The sequence below is a fragment of the Dromaius novaehollandiae genome, chromosome 4 (assembly GCF_036370855.1).
Source record: "Dromaius novaehollandiae isolate bDroNov1 chromosome 4, bDroNov1.hap1, whole genome shotgun sequence".
NCBI classification, from domain to species: Eukaryota; Metazoa; Chordata; class Aves; order Casuariiformes; family Dromaiidae; genus Dromaius; species Dromaius novaehollandiae.
Window position 1 is genome coordinate 77,234,624 of NC_088101.1, and position 17,895 is coordinate 77,252,518.

General features: G+C 40.5%; 1 long non-coding RNA gene across 1 annotated transcript in view; it reads left to right on the forward strand.

The window, feature by feature from the left end:
- The first annotated feature begins 6,133 nt into the window (after nucleotides 1–6,133).
- Nucleotides 6,134–17,895, forward strand: part of LOC112996459 (uncharacterized) — a 43,551-nt gene continuing 31,789 nt past the window's right edge. The window contains exon 1 of the long non-coding RNA XR_003262448.2: nucleotides 6,134–6,340. This is a non-coding gene — a long non-coding RNA (uncharacterized LOC112996459). The remainder of the gene's footprint in view (nucleotides 6,341–17,895) is intronic.

The following is a 17,895-nucleotide window of genomic DNA, read 5'->3' on the forward strand; positions in this document are numbered from 1 at the left end:
AGCACCAGAATATAGAGGACAATGCAGCACCCCAAACTATCCATTATAAGACATGTCTTGAAGTAGGAGCAAAATCACAGGCACAGGAATAGCTCCCTTTCATCCTCATTAGAAATGCCTGCTGCAATAAGCATTTCACACCTTCTGCTGGTTCCATTGTAGCTCATCGATGGGTCATTTACCTATCCAGTTCCCTGAGTTAAGATATATCAAAACTTTGGAGCACTTAAAAAATAAGTTTCTGTTCCTTTCAAAAAGTTTTAAACCCTGCTTTTACAGAACCCTTCAGCATGTCTCATTTTTGGATCTCCAAAAATGATGACCTCTATTCACTAGTCGCATTAAAAAATACGGTCATATTTTTTATATGACTAGTCATACATCATCACTTTTATGCTGTAGCTTTCCTTCTTATTATTACTAATGCTTTGCACAGGACCATCTTGAGTTGTAGAAGTGCTAAACTCAAGCAGTGTAACACCAACATCCTTACGCTGGGCTTTTTTCCTGATGCTGAGTTTTGAACATGCAGCGTTTTGGCACCAACATTTGTTTTGCAGAGCAAAGATAAATTTCAAGTCACCATATTTTATCAAAACCATATGGCTCAACTCAAAGATCTTCAGCTTGGCAAGATACTCTTGTGGAAACAAACGTGATATGAATAGTTGAATTCCCTCTGCAGTTTAAACATGTTCTTAAAGATGGCCATGACTGATACTGAAAACAAACTGCATTTGATAGAAAGTGATAACCACATGATTTAATTTCATTTTATATAACACAAATGAATTTAGATAAAAGTAGCACAAGGGGGGGAAACAAAATACAAATTTATCCTGTCCAAAAGAGAGATGTCAGATATGTAGGTTAAAGTGTAGGATTTGGTGGAATCTCTCCAATGCCTCTGTAGAAAATCTGTTAAGATAAATGCTGCTTCAGGCCTAGTAGTTGAGATTTCTTAGGAATCTTGGGATAGAAGATATCTGTTACAGTCTTTCCTTAAATAATTCAAGAAAAATAATGGTGAAAAGAAAAAGCACAATCCCATTTTAGGAAATATTATAAATACAAATTTGTGCAAGACATACTTTCCGCTGACAGTGGAATAAATCAGGATACTAAAAACTCTGAATATATCAACTTCAGACTAGTAAGAGAAAAGAAATGAGTTCATTAAATTTTACCAGCATGTGATGCTCCCTACTGTGTTACCAGAATTTATGCAAGGGGACTTTTACGTTGTTTACCGGTGTGGCTTAAAGATGGAAGGAGCCGGGTTTGATTTGCTGCCCTTTGTTGTGGTTCAGGGACCATATGTCCACACTGTGTCCTGAGTGGCATGAAGTTTGCACCGGTTGCCAGTCCTCGGCGCACACCCGGAGGAGCTAACTGGAGAGAGCTAACTGCTGGGTGACCTTGCCCCATGTTAGGCACCCCGGGTGGCTTTCCGTGGCACGACTTCAGTCTTGGTCCCACCAGGAGGGAAACTGCTTCCAGCTCATCTGTGGCATGCTCAGATGTGCACTGCTAGGCTCCAGGTACAGATGCAGGCCAAACTTGCACCAAAAAGAAGTCCTCTAGAGCCCTAAATTGCTATTGCAGATTCTCCAGCAGAACCCTGTCCCCTGCTCCCATGCACACGTGCACACACACACACACACACACGAAACTATTGACATCCCCAGTGTCACCGCAACTACATAGTACAACAATTAACTTTTTTCAGTATAATTTCCAACAACAGGGCCTTGTATGCAAGGTATTAAAATCCTTTTATTTGCATTTTTTTAAACCGTAGCAAAACCCAATCCTCACGGGACTGATCATGTAACACGCTAGTTGCATCAGACTGCAGATTTATGCAGGCAGTTTTCTATTTCAGAACTAGTATTATGCTGTAAAATTGGAGTAACTCCAGTGACATCAATGGAGCAGCTCTGGCTATACATAATTTAAACTGAGATTAAAGTTAATTGTCAGTAATAATATACCACCAAATCTCTCCTCCTCCAAAACTCTTTGCCAAGCAACCATTCCCATTTTCTCAACATCAACAAAAATCTAATTCCACTGCAGTAAAGATGACTGGGGCAACATAGATTTTAAGGAGGATTTGGAGTAGACTGTGAGGCAGTGAGAAAAGTATTATTTCCCTTTTCATTCTCTCACATGTTGTTAGCTGAAGATCAGATTGCTCCTTCCTCACCATTTCCAGCTAAAGTTGAACCCAAGAAGTCATTAACACTGTTGAAGTTATGACTATAGGCAGTGTAAACCTGGGAGGAGAACAGAGAAGTGTTTCACAAAATGTTCTCAGGAAAACCAAAATGTTGTCATATTCTTCCCCTGATATTTAGTGTAGCGTAAAGTAGACACATCATGTTCATCATTTCTGTGAAATTCAGGCTTATTTACGATATTTTTGCCTCACTGAAAACCCAGAGTCATCTATACCAAAGGAAAAATACCTCATCTTGACTGGCAAGAATTGAGACAGAAAATCAATTTTCTTTGGGAAAAATATTTTTCCAGATAAAGGAGAACTTCAAGAGAGTTCACATAAAAACAATGCACATGGGTTTTTTTTTCCCTATGACTCAGGTTTCCGTTTTTCTTAAGTGTATTCAGTAATCATTTACTACTTCTCTACTGGAACTGCTATTTTTGTTCTTAACTAACTACTCCAAAGCTACCGAAAATCTGTGTGTCATGCGATCAGAAGCCCTCAGTAATATGTAATCTGGATATACTGGTGCCTTAATATGTTTCTTGTTAGTAAACATGCATTGTTATGCATAGGAAAATTCTGTTATGTTTATGCTATGTATTAATGCACTGATAAAGACAGGCAGAGAGAGAGACATGCCTGTTACAGCCATGCTTTGTATGCTTAGATTATGCCTACCTCTGACTGCTTTGTCCTTCATTTGGCTGTTCAAAGTGTTTGCAGTAATTACAGGAACAAGATAAACACCACTGCAGTACCCTGGCATTAAGGATGCCTAAATTCAATTCCTTCGCCTACTGCAAGTCTCGTGGGCTATGTCTGTGCTGCTGTTACTGTGCTTGAGCCAGGTTTAAAAGCCAGTAGCCAAATCGAGTTGCATCCATTTAGCTTGCAGCAGCAGGTCTGGGTTATATCTGAGTTTTTCCAGTGGAGAATCTGTCGACTCGCTCCCAACCAGAGCCAGCGGGCAAGAAAGCCTATGGGAGGTATAGACCCTCAAGGAGCTCAGGCTCCGGTGAGATGTTCAGGGCCCACATTAATGGAGAGAGATGTAACCTCTGTCTTAATCTCTTCCTTCATTCTCCTGCAGGTAAAACAGGGTTTGGAGTGGGGAAATGGTGCAGAGATCCGATATTTGCCTCCTTGCTTTGTAACTACAGTAGGCAAGGGACAAAGGACATCCCATTTCTACCAGAGGCTCAGAAATTCACTGGCCTCTCGGATAGATGTCAGCACAACCAGTCAACAGCAACAACAATTCCGTACCAGTTATCAGCAATCTTGAGAGATTCTTTCTCCTTGTTTTCAAAATGGACTACTACTTCTTTTAAAAATTAAAGACCTCTAGCATTATCTTTCTCTTTTGTAATTCTTAGTCCTCTGAAACCAATATTTAAATACCAAAATAGAAAATTCTATGTTTGGAAGAAAGATATGAAAAAGAATCTGTCCAAATGAGTAACAAAAGGTGAGATAAAATTACATCTTTTATTTGACCAGCTGACACAGCTGAGAAAAGTTAGAAATGTTTTCAGGAACATAGGCCCCTCTTTGGGTCTGAGACAGAAGCAACAGTCCTCAGACAGAAATATGAGTTGAGAACAATTTACTGAGTTTAAATAGACATTTTAATCAGTTAGAGCACGAGACGTGGAGGTGGTTAATACCTGAGGAATCTGTTTGTGGAAGGGGGGCTATTGGCAGATGAGAGCTGGTAAAGTGGTCACTACATAGATATCAAGCATGCGAATGGGATTAGCCTAAGCCTGGAACCTCTATGGAAGGCCATTAAACAAATGCATAGTGCGCTACACTAAGTTTTTAATAAAAGGAGTTTTCCCAGATCATCAAAGAAGATTCATGAAAAACACAATCCAAACATAAACCTGGGAATTAAAATTCAAAAATCTACTGGACACGAAACTGGAACTCCATAGGAAAATGACACACAGCTCAAATGCTTTATGGCACCTTCTTCCAAGTGCTTTCTTCCATGTTCCACAGGAGAGAAATTATTCCTCCCCACCTACTTCCTTCTCAAGCAATATGACCATTTTACCACTTCTCCTCCTGCTAACATCCCTTCTACTCATAAATAGCAACTATTCTTTCTTTCAGGTGGTGTAAGCAATTGGTCTTAATTTGTACTTGGCTTTGAGAATGGCTTCTTCTACTCCAGACTTGAAGACAAACTTATGTGCGGGAATTCTAGTCTAAGTCTTCAGCTTTATGAGCTGGTCTAATAAAAGATATGACCTTTTCTTGTCTTCTTTACTTACCTTGATCATAACAATGACAGCAGTAATAGCACTTCACTAAATACCAGGCAGAGGAGAAGAAGCTAAACATGAGAACAATAATAACTTCTACTTGGAAATGCTGAGAAAATAACAATGGTTTTTAAAGAACATTCTCCCTCTCTTTTTTGAAGGCCACATTTCACCACTTTTCCAATATAAGCATTTCAGTAAGCTTTTGATTCATGCCTGTCATCTATATGCAGAACCTAGATACAACAGTGACACAATCCTTAGCAAGGCAGAAAAGGGCCGTCAGCTGTATTATATGCCTCCTTACAGCTTTCACATCATTGCTCAGCCTGATAGCATGGACATCCCTGCTAGCAGACTATTCTATCTTCTCATTGCTGAATGTTCAAAATAAAAAAAAAAAGGTGCAAACTTTATCACCTTTTTCTATTAAAAGTGTTATACCTTCCATTTTCTCTTCCATTTCCCATCTGCAATTTTTCAGGCTCCTGCATATTTTATTTATTTGAAACAAAATATGTACCTTTGAAAAAAGTAGATATATACTTCATTTAACTTCATTTTCACTGTGGGAAACACTCTGTGTTCTGCCTTTTACTAAGTGTAAGTTGTGCGTAGATAGCCTGTAAAACATTTCTTATTCTGGTCATTTCATGTCAGATCTGGATCCATTATAGCTTTTATGCTGAGTGATTTTTATTATTTTAGTAGCAGCTGGTATTTTCTTGGACTTGTTCTACTAAGCAGCTTCTGGCTAGTTATGTTAATTATGCCCCACACTCAAAAGACTTTGAAAGGGAAACAATCTTTAATAAAGCCCCAAGATTTACTTTCTTTGTAAGTTGTTCTACCTTCTCTACATTTTCCTTCATAAAGTCCCGGCTGCTTGTATTTTATGATACACTTTCAGTACAGGCAATTCTTTCACAAGGGCAAACCAGCAAAGAATAAATCACTAAGTGTTTTATTATTTCATACTCCTGCTGCAACTTCCTTCAAAACCTGTACTGAGTTTATTGTGCAAATGGTCAAGTTTTTCATTGTATCTATCTTCCACAGCATTTGAAATATTTCCCTTAAAGCAGCACAAAAGGAGTGTGAATCAGCAACAGTATCATGATTGCCAATCTACAGTGTATAGCTGGGCTCTAAGAACCATTAACCTTTATTATCCTTCACTGTCTAATAACAACCTTCAGGAGTCCCTAATACTCTTTGAAGTGTTGACACGAAACCTTGCTGTAATAGCTTTCATTCTCATGTTTGCAGCTTTCCCCCCTGTACAGCAATAGAGGATCTTGGAGCTGAGGTTCTGAAGAATATAAATCTTTCTTTGAATTCGAGAAACCAGAGCAAATTAATTTTTTTATTGGTTGGGTTCATCCTCCACATATCTCTAATTTCCCATTGCATCATCTGAATCAGCACATTTTTGACTCAGTTTCTTACTTGGTTGTCACTCAAACACTGTTATTTTGTCCATCAGAATATTAGCATTTGAAATTCTTCAGCTCAGAAACTGAGGAAGCTATATTCATGACTGGGACTGGGGAGGGGTCAGATAATACGTTAAAATCCTATAAAAAAGAGCTGTATTTCAGGAAAGGGGAAAACCCTGAGTGTAACGAGAATCAGGCAAGACTTTCTGAAAGGCATCCAAAAAGCTTGCAACTAAGAGAAACTGTGACAAATCTCAGTCATCTCTAGAGAGAGCAGGTTCTTGTCAAGGAAAGGAGTGGAGGAGACCGAATGCCAACAGCCAGAAGATCTCTAGAGGGAACAGCAAGTCTTTCTGTCAAGAAAACCCCTTTCTCTGTGGACTGTTGGAGGACAAGAATAAGTGAGTCCATTTTTACTGTTTCCTGTCATCCTGATTAGCTCTGAAATAATGCTTTCCAGGGATATAAAAATTGAAATAATCATCTTCCTTCCAGCAGAGAGAAACAGCTTGACCAGTCTATACTTGGTCTGCAACACATTTCTCTCTGTCTTGTTGTGAAAATGTTTTAAATTCAGCTCTGAATGTAGATGTCTGGTAGTTGTTCTTGCTTCTTCTGGATTGTTTTGGATTTAATGCAATGGAATTTTTGTCTTTTTCACTCACAGATCTTTCTCTAGTAGTTAATGGTGGCTTTTTTTTTTTTCTCCTCTTTTCTGTGAAATGTACCTGCCATTAGAAGATATGAATACAGGCAGGTATTCAAGCAGGTAGCCAAGTCCCAAAGAAGGTCAGAAAAACTGACTTTCATTGTGTGTTCAGTGAAACACCAGAATGGTGAACTCAGCAAGACCTGAGTGAAAAAAAACATGAACTTTTACATTTCCTAGAAGAGAGCTTTTCCTGGGTAGGTGCTCAAGCATGCACAGTTGCTGTGTTTATGCCAGATGGATGGGGAAGGGAAGCAGACATCTGTCACCACCATAACTCTGTAGTATCTAATAGCACTGAAAGGTCTAAAAGGAACTCAAAACCGAGGATTGCTTTAGGATGCCCTTATAATATACAGGAAGCAATTCTATGAGCTTGACCTGAATGAGATCTTGTCCAAATTAAAAACAAAAACAAAAAAACGTACAATATAGATACAGTATGGGAAAGCCGTAAGTGCAGAACTGTGTCTGAAAGCTCAGAAAGCTGGAGTTCTGATGACCTCTACAGAGGTGAGAGCCACTCTTAAATAGCTGGCTCTTGAGAAAGTGTTGTCTGGCCAGCTCATATCAAGGCTTTGGAAAGGTCTTAAAGATGAGGTAGAGGATTGTGCGGGTATCACCAGCAGCCCCACAAGAGCCTGATTCTGAAATTCTTGTGACAAGAACAACCTGTACCAATGGACTCCATTAACCGATTGATGGAAGTGATGCTCATAGGAAATTAAAAGAAATCACAGAGTCCATTCTAGGCATTGCTTTGTGTGTCTGCCACTCATCCTGCAACCCACAGGACAGCAGAGAGGTGAACATCTCCTCCAGGCTTCCACAGTTCGTTTGTATGATGCTGTAAAATTAAGGCAGAACCATTTTATATTCATAAATGCTGAAATGCATAAATAAAAGCATCATCACAGAGACGTGAGGTAGTATGAACTATACATTGGAATGCCTAATGGCTGACGAGGAGCAAAAGCCTTCGAACCTGTTTGTAGACCACAGGGAAGAAGGAATTTTGGTTAAAGACAAGACTGGGATACAGGGAGCAGAGTTGTGAGGCAAAAAGTGTAACACACTGGGAACAGCATGAGGATGAAAAATCCCATGAAAGTAAATAGTGCAGCCAATCTGAAGTGGAGTCAGAAATCTGCTTGCTGACTATGGAGCAGATGAGAGGAGGTGAGTCCAGGAGACTCAGAATAGCAGTGTCTCCATTTGAAGGGATTAGAAAATGAGAAAACAGTGGGTGAGAGGATGAGATCACCAGTTCCTGCAGGAGGGACGAGGCAAAGGAAGTTGGCCAATAGGCTTTTTGTTGCCCACAGCCTGTTCACATTACAAATCAGGGGTAACCACAGCTCAAGCAAGCACTCTTGAGCTAGCTTTAATCTGGGGAACTTGGGCAGCAAAGGCAACAAGGACATTGTAGGCACAGACGTCAGCTTGGACTGGCTGCCCAAGGAGAAGCCAAGGGTCCCCAGTGGGTTTCTGCAGTCAGAGAAGGAGGGCACAGGAATCTAAAATCAGAAAATATCTGTGGTTTGTGGTGAAAGCCCTGTGTTTCCTTTCAGCAATGAGATGATGGAATGCAAAATTTAAACAAGTTAGGGACATGTAGCAAGATCCAAGTAAGTGTGGTGAAGATAAAACACCTAGAAACTCACAGGGGAGGATGAGAGGGACAAAGAGTTGCTTCTAAATTGAATAGGTAGGGTCTCAAAAAGATGAAACCAAGAACTAAATTAACAACCCTACTGAACAGGAAAATCAGTTCAGCAAAGACCTTGCTCATGTGGCTATAACCATATTGAAATAACAACTCACTGCTCCAGAGGCAATAAATACCTGTCTCTCCCTTTCTATCCCTTAGAGGCTAAGGATGTTATTATTTCTTCCCCTGCTCTACAGGGGGGAAGAATTTCTACTCCTATTTGCTCTACAAGAACTGGATGCTTTTTCTCTCAAATTGTCTAATTCATTAAAGAACACAGTTTCAGCTCTTAGCAAATCCTCTCAAACTGAACTAGGTTTTGAGTTTTCCTGGGGAAAGAATGGGCCTAAAAGGGTAACTGTTTCTTCCAAATGTATCGCTGGGTATAAGATTGTCTCCACACATACTTTGCTTCAGTTTTATCCTTAGACGGTGACTACTACAGAGTTCCCAATAAGACACTGTGAAAGAATTCGATATGAAGACAAAACAGAGTCTATTTTCCTTATCAGAAAGGCTCTTGCATTTAAAAATGAAAAAGCTATTTGCACCTCAATGAAACGTTACTTGCCTGTACTGCTCTGCCGTCTTCTCGAAGCACTGTCAGAGCCCATCAGTGTCAAACAGAGTGCATAGCCGTCTTCTCTGACCTCGGCCAGGAGGGGTTAATAGAGGAAACAGAGACGTGAAAATAGAGGGTTTGTGTGTGTATTTGCGCAGAAGAGTGGGAAAGTTCTGACTTAAGGCAAAAATGTCATGGTACCATCACACCAGAATTAAAAATATAGCTATATTTTTTTTATTTTTGCACCTTAAATTCTTATATACATGTATATATCCTAGAAGCAAGACTCAGGGGCACATAATAGCCATGGATATGGGCTTTGAACATCAACCTGCAGTCCCTTTTCTTACCACAGACGGCAGAGCCTATTATTCACTTTTTTCCTGTATCTTCGGCTGATGATACTGTTCTGTATGGCTCAGGGCACGTGAGTTGTTTAAATCGTTATTACTTTATTTGAGAATTCCTGAGAATGGATTATCTCCTCACATGATGTTAGGATCACGCTTCCTCACACCTTGCCTTTATAAAAATACAGAGTGGCAAAGCTCGCTTGAGGTCATTAGAGCAATAACAACAGGCCCCAGTACACTGCACTGTTTTGAGGCTTTTTGCGGTGGTTCACACCAGGATTTTCACTTATCAGCAGTGTCCTAGAAACAAGACTCAAGGGCTCGTAAGAGCTGAAAATTCAGCCCATGAGAACCACCTAGTACTCGTCTCCTTGCATGGGTACCAAGGGCTACATATTGCTTTAGCTATTTCCGTACCTATAAGCTGGTTCTGTTTCTGAGCACAAAACCTGTTCACGTTGGCTGGCATACAAGTGGGTTTCGTATGCCTGAAATGTAGCTTCAGCTGAACGAGATACTGAATGATTTGGGGTATGACAGTGAAATCACAAGGCTTATGAACCCTTGGTGAGCGTACGTGTGCAGTGTCGAAATGGGAACTGAGAGGCGGGGGCAGGTGCCTTCAGAAGCAGCAATATGGAAACTCTGACACCCTCCTACACCCTTTCCTGCTCTGTTTCCCCTCTGGAAAATGCTGGAAAGCGTCTCTCAAGTGCCATCATCGTGTGCCAGCATATACTGGCTCATTTTGAGCACTGGATGTGTCACCTATACAGATTTTAGCTGCAAAAACTTCTGAAGCTCACACAGTTTTAAAGAGTGATACAATTTTCACAAAGGCAGCAGAATGTTTTTGGAAAACATTCACACTTCACATGCTTTCTGAAAAATCTCTCTTAGACTTGCAAGATCCAAGAAATTCGAGCTGCTGTTCTTCATTATGCTAGGGAAAGGTGATAGGGCTGACTAGGCAGTCTCCAAATAAAGTTTTGAGTTTATCCAAAGAGTTAGAAAGTCCCAAGGGTCTTAGCTTATGGAAGAAAGAGTAGTGAAAACACTCGCCAAAACTGAATGCAATGACTTCCCGGGCATCAAACCCAAGATAAATTTGCTCTCTTCAGTACTGTGTGTGCTTGCTGACATGCTCTGCAGTAGCTGTGCTATGTTGACTCTTTCTGATTAACTCTTTATTGGGTGGATTTTTATAGCAAAGATTCACTAGGTTCTCTCCGTCGACCAGTTTGCAGGAAGGCCGCGTTGGCAGAAAGACATACTCTTTTAGGGAAACATTATAATCCTGTACGTTCTCTCTCTGCTGTATCTCTTTCTCAAAATACAGTCTAGTCTTACTGAAAATGAGTAGCTCCTGACTGTGCTTGGCAAGAAAGGTAGCAATTATTGAACGTGAACTGGGGACTGTCTTCCTTTAGTGTTTCTGCTCTCTTTTATAATGGAAAAGGTAAAAACTGGAAAAGTTCTAGGAATGGTATAGATAAGAATCATAAGCATGACCTCGATAGTAATCCTAAAATGACCTTGATTAGACAAGCGTTGCGTACTTCATTCAGCTGACTTCCCATGAGACACTGAGCATTATCACTTGCTTAGTAAAAGCAGCTTTTGTGCGTGGATAAAAATTAGATCCAACTCATTTGATGTCTTGGAAGGAACAGGAACTCCTTTCCATGCGTAAGCAATCAAAAGCTTTCTAGGGTAGATGATGCAGGAAGACTTCTTATGAGCTTTTCTCACTGACTTTTGCATGCTCCTGGTCTCTGCTATTTGAAAGTTAAAGAGCACATTTAAATTCTATCTAAACACGAGAATAATTTTTTCTGAGTCCACCTGTATATGTTTGATAGTACCATGCCTCTGTTGACAGAGAAGAGAAGCTTAAAAAAAAGACAAAGCAATACAAAGATTTCAATGGCACTGTTAGGCTAACAGGAACAGGCATGCAGAAATAGGTTTGTTTTCCAGTTCTCTAAGCTGTTACCATTCAGCAGTATATGAGAAACTGAGGCTTTGCTTGGAGAACCCAGCACCACTTAGCATTTCATAGAGCAGTTTGCTTTTGTTGTGGCTGGGAGGCAGAAGTATCACCGACCTCCCTTTCAGAAACTAATAACTAGCACCAGTGCTAAGTGCACTCTTTACACTACAGTAAAGCAAAGCGGGGGAATTGGCAAGAGCACTATGTAGATCAAGAAGAACTAGAAACAGGTGACAGCAAAGCAGCTATGTCAGAAAGCCCCTATATGCAAACAAGCAAAAATATCTTCTGCCTTGAGAAAAAAAAAACAGCCTTAGAGAAGTCTGAACTGTCAATACTATTGATATACGTTATAAATCTTTAGAAATTGAAACCTAAGGAAGAGAGGGCTGATACAGTCTCAGGTTTTCACTCAGACTGAATTTTCCAGAGTCAAACACTGCGTTATCAGCCCTGACAGCAAGACAGAAGGTGATGTGCTTGCTGCCAGCCTCTCTGCCAGTCAGTGCAAATGTTAAAATGCCAAAAAGAAAGGAGCTACAGGAATAATGTACACATGGGGCCAAATCTGTATTGTTTTTAACTGTAGCAGTGAGGAAGGCACTTGTCTTATTCATTTCTGGGAATGCTCAATTCTAATAATTATGGCTGAACATCTGTTTGATAATCTCTGGAGAAAGCTGTGCAGAATAATTTCACTGTCATTAAGTGCAGGGCAGTGTTGATCTTTTCTCCTCCCTGATTCAAATCATTTTTGTTATTTAAGGGCTTGAAATGTTTCTCTTCAGCTAACTGATCATGACCCACGCGACAACTCCTTCCCTCTGAACAGGAAATATCAGCACAGCTAAAGGATTCTTAGCCTTTCTTACAGTCTGTGTCTTTATTTTAAATGTCTGCTGTCCTCAGCTAGGAAGTGGTTCTGGTGGAGTGAAAGCTAAGGCAGAATGAGGATTAAAATACAGATCAAACCCAAATTCACCTGACAATCCAGAAAGCCTACACCAGGCATCACCTGCCCTGCCACAAAATCTGGGGGCGAACAAGTCAGACTGCCCGAACCAAATCCCAGAGGAGACAGTATCCACTCACTGGGCAATTTAGGTAAAGCAGAACACACACAAATGAGGTTGATTAGATCCTGCTGGTTCTACTTCTTGTGACCACCAAGCTCCAAAGGGTCACCACTAGAAAGCTGATGCTGTGGCATAAATGGTGGTTATCATCATGATATGCATGAGTGACAGTTATCAACGTGGCTTCTGGTGGGTGATACCAAATGGACCACATTTGCTGCAGTGAAGCTCCCGGGCTGCTTCTCAGGGAACCAGTTTGCAACTCCATTTACCAGTTAGCAGCTCCATTATCAATTCACTGTTACAGATGAAAAAAAAAAAAAAATCCTCCAGCCTAACATGCTATTACTTATCACTATTTCCCACAGCATGTTGTTGCTTGTATCAAGTGCTTTTATGTGGTCTCCATCAATATTTGCCTTGCCCAGTTACTGCCCTCAAGACATCAGCCTGCCAAAGCTGGCAAGCTTTGCTTTTTTTCCCATTATTCAAAAGGATACTGGGGATAACAAGATCTTTTCAATTGCTTTGCTCCTTTCTCTCTCAATTCCTAGTTCTCTTCCTTGCGCTGTGCCCCACATCATCTTCCTGTGGGCTGTTTGCTGCCGTGATTAGAATAATCTTGCAATATTGCTGTGTTGATCATAGCAGCCAAGCATGAGGTTGCCAGGAGGTAATGACTTCAGAAGATGCACAGAACAAAAAAAAAAAAAAAAAGTAGCTGAGATTTTTTAGAAAAAAATGAGCACCCTGTTTTTCATTTAATTTTAATGGGGATGAAGGTCATACACTGAGCTCATGACCCAGCACTGGGCTTTACTTTTGTCTAGGAGAAGGAATACAGACTGAAAACACTACACTTGTATCTTTGCCTTTCCTTTCTTTCTTATCAATTGCAGTAACTGCATTCTCTTGCTTGCTAAATCTATATTTGTTTTTTAACCTTTATGTTTGAACAGAGACTATTGGAGACTCAGTAGAAATTATTTTCTGAGCAATTTTTTTTAGAAGTGACTGAACAAGAACTAAAAGTCATATGACTGGAACAGAAAACTAAAACAGTGATAGCAGGTTAATTTGAAGAAGAGTCACCACTAGATTTGAAGGCAGGACGTCTGCTGTAAAGCCTCAGCTGTCACCACCTCGCCATGCACCTCAGAAACCACTTAACTGAACACCTCAAAACACATTAACAGTTTTTGGAGGTCCTAGTGTGGAACAACTAGATCCTGGTTCTTCCAAACTGCAGAGGATTTCTGTCCTGCCAGAAGCAAGACAAACTCTGTGCATCTAAATGTGCAGCCCAAAATTTGAGGCAATGAGTAGATGCCACTCTTAAATTTTTGAGCATATCCTGAATTTTCCTATTTCTCCAAGATAAAGAGAAGAGGAAGGATACAATACAATATTTTGCTGCCTAAGGAGAACTCGGCTTTGGGGGTTTAACTTGAGTTAAAATAATTACAGACAAACTAACATGCATACTGGAAAGAGAGTGGTCTATAAGTTAAAAAATCCTTCATTTCCTTGTTAAATCTGATCCTGTAACATTGTGCCCAGGGTTAAGGATTATAATTGATACACGGGCTTTTAAAATAGCTGTTTGTTTACTGGGTGCTTTTGATGCAGACTGCAGCCTCCTTTATGGTAGGCACTAATGCGGGAGGAAAAGCTAAATGAGGAAATTAATATGTAGTGCTCAAAGCCAAGATGATCAGACAAACTTCTACAGCTTCGCTGCAAACTGAAACATACTCAGAAGTTCATTGTCCCTGTATAGTGTGGCACTTTTTATCAATGTTTCCCTACTCTAATGAAACTGCTTCACTTTTTTGAGTCCTGAAGCAAAGCCAGCTGAAGCAGCTCTGCTCAGCCTTACTGAGAGGTTTAGCGATGTGAGAAAAAAAAAAAAAATGCAAGAGACAGCTCCAAACTGACGGTTGATATCTTAATAGCTGCTTTTCTTCTAAAATCTTCACATTTTGTCTGTACATGCCAGATCAGGCACACAATTAACAAGATCTGAGGAAGCAGACAGGGCAGAATTGTTGCTAAATTGAACATTTTGTTTGTTTTGCATGAGCTGTTGGGTTCATTCTTATCCCTGTCCTTGTAAAAGTCAATTTGATGCTTTCTTCAGTAATTTAATTCTAATCTACTCCTCTCTATTTATTTTTCCAAAATCAAAATCTGCTTATTATGCTATGAAGGAAAATACTGAGCCTGAAGAGTATTATTCCACTTCCCTATCCTCCCAAATCTTTTTCCTTTGCTCTCCTGCCGCAAATGGGTTCCTAAGGCACAGTCTGAGGGATGCTCTGGTGGATGCTTTAGGAAAAACGTGCTACAGTAAGCAGCAAATGAATGCAGAGGGGCTCAGGAGGTAGAGTGAAAAAGGGCAGAGAACATCTTAAACAGAAGATCTCTGTTAGTCCTTAGTAGCAATTGTGGAGAAACTGGCTACAACAGAGGAGCAGAAGCAATGGGGAACACAGACCTTTTCCTTAATTCCAGGGTCCAGCTGGTCCAGCCTGTGATGCCAAGGTAAAAGGCATGACTGTAGGAGCAGAAAGATGCATCTAAATCACTCCCTGGGCAAAGGAAAGGATAATGGCATTAGAGTCATTGTTTATTGATACTAGTCCCTGGTGAGATCTTTGTCCTGTCAGTAGGCAGACTTGTGCCAACAGGATACGTGCAGCAGTCTGACCTGTACAGAAGAATGAATCTATTATATAAATTAAGCTCCTCAGAGAAATCCTGGCCCTGCTAAAATCTCAGTAGCCTGCCCAAAGCAGATGATGACATCTGAAAGTATACGATAATTTCCAAGTGCAGTATTTGTTATACAAACAAAGACATAGAAATGAAATCGTGCCAATAGAAGCACAATAGCAAAACAAGTGCAAATTAGGAAGGGTACCTAACATTGTAATTAAGAGCTGCATGTTTGATAGGAGCAAATGCTAAGGATTTAGGCTAACCAACCTTCAACATGACAGAGATGCTCGTTCATCCCCTCTCCCGATGAATATGGAGAAGAGAAAATAAAAGAATCCCCCTGGCAGAAGAAACTCCAGTTGCTCTAAGCACATGGGTTCCCAGCCAGCACTTACAGCATGCTTACACCTTTGTGGGATATATGCTTCTGCAGGTATAGAACTCCTAGTTCAGCATTGCTGGTGCTGTACAAATTAAGAGCAATGACAATATCCAGACCAAAAATAAATAGTCACAGAAATTTAATGAGCTGCTGCCAGGTTTTGCGAGGCACCCTTTGCCTACAGGTAATTTGGGAATCATCTGATAGAGTCTGGCCTATCACTGAAAAGTTATTTTATTGTGGCTTACTGTCCTTATAAGTCTCCATACCCATTTCTGCAAGTTAAAAACTTTCTAGTTTAATAGCTTACATTTCCCTCAGATCTGTAGTTCAGTGCTTGCCAACTTGTACCAGAAGGGAAGGGACCAGGTGGAAACTCACATATTGAAGCTTTTCTCCTTCATGCCTGCAGCCTTACTTTATACCGCCTAAGCATAGACACTAACCTCATTACCTCCAACTTTAAATGACCCCAGTGCAGACAACAGATCAAGGAACCAGACAGCATTTTTGTTTTGTTTTGAATTACTCTTTAGCCACCAGCTATCAGCTTGCTTTATTTATTTAAAAAAATTTAATTCTATCTGATATACCGTACATGCTAATGTTTTTAAAGCTCATGCCTTAAGGTTTGGAAATTAACAAATAAAGAGCTGCTCATTTGGTCCTCGGGTGTTATCCACATCTCAGTGGGATCTCTAATGGATTTTCCACATCATTTAGTGTCTTGCAAAATATAACAATGCATTGAATCATTTTTCAAAAGCAATTAAGCTAAAGTTATGATTTGAGAAAAGCTGCTTGCCACTTCATCAGAAAGCAACATGCTTCCTTTTCTAAAGTCTAGTCTCCATGAAGGCAATTAATACAAGGATACTCAAAGGTAAAAATCTTAGCACCTGTAGAAGTGTTTGTAGAATACCTCTCCTGAACAGTGACGGTTATATGTCCAGGTGAAAACAGACCCCATAGTTCCTCCCTTTTGCCCTATAAACTGTATGGGCATAACCAGGTCGGATCCTGTAAAGTAACACCTAATCCAGGCACTATACCCTGCTAGTCAGTTCAGGTGGAGCACCGCACTCATACGTCGGTCCTGCTCCCAGAGCTGCCACGTGGCTGTCGGGGTTGGGATACAAGCTGAGGTTCCTCTTGAACCCACTCACGGGGACACCCTCTGTCCACTGCATCTCCCCAGAGAAGGAGCGTGGAGGGGAGCCCAAACTAACAAGCTTTGCCAGCCTTATCACAGATACGGTGCAGGTGAAACCTGTGCTGGCAGCACGGTGGTGGTCATGACAGCAAAGACAGGAGGGAAGACAGAGGATGGGGAGGTAACAGCCAGGCCCCAGAAGACCAGAAATAGCCAGGAATGGAGAGGAGATGAAGATCAGGAGCTGCAGGATTTGTCTTCACAGTGTCTGGAAATAACCACTCAAATTCCTCCAAAAGCTTCAGTGAAATACCTGTACAGGGACATACAAACTGTACGTGTGCATGCTGAGCCAACTCACTGTTTTATAGACAGCACCTACTGGTCTCACCAGAGGTAAAATTTCATTTTAGGCCATTTTCAGTAGCTTATAGCACTCTAATTCTTTCTATGCTCTTGTGTTTTTATGTTCTTGTCTATGCCAAAGTTGAAAAATTCTGTTAAAGTTGAATGGAAAATCAGCTCACAATTTCTGATCTGAGCTTAAAACATAAGCAATTTTGCAAACCTAATTATACATATTGAGAAAAGGCTTAGAGGCTGGTTAGAAACCATCCCTGCCCTGGAGACCTTACAAACTTATGAAAATCTGGAGATCAACAAAGGGTAAAAGCATCATGCTCATTTTGCACATTTCATTAGATCTAAAGAACAAGCCAAATGTGTCGTGGGGAGGAATAGGGCAGGGTAGGAGGTCTGGCTCACAGCCTTATAGTTATGTGCATTTGCAATGCAAATTTCTCACACATGCAGTAAAGTTGCTATTACAGTTTGATCAAGAGATGGTTTAAAAATATATGAACTGAAGAGTTTATGAATAACTTCTTTCTGCAGCTTGTAATTGGTTCGAGTTCCAGTCCAGAGAGCAAGAAACCTCATCTAAGATACTTGCATTAGGTTTGAAAGGGCTATCAACCCTCCTCTTTCAAAGCATAGAACAACCTATAACCATGGGAATTGCAAAGAAACTTCCCAAAACATGGAGGGTTTTGACAGTCACCTAACTGAGACTTTCCTTTTCAGTGTACTTCATGAAGGCTAGACTGTAGGAAAGGAAACATACTGTTTTCTGATGAAGTGGCAAGCAACTTCCCTTAAATCATAAGACATAGCACCAGCTATTTTAAGGAAAAGGCACTGAATTAGGATCAGCTGGCTAGCTCAACTCCAAGTCTGAGTTTATCCAACAAAGATAATTCAAACTTCTGTGAAGTTTTTACATCCAATATCTTC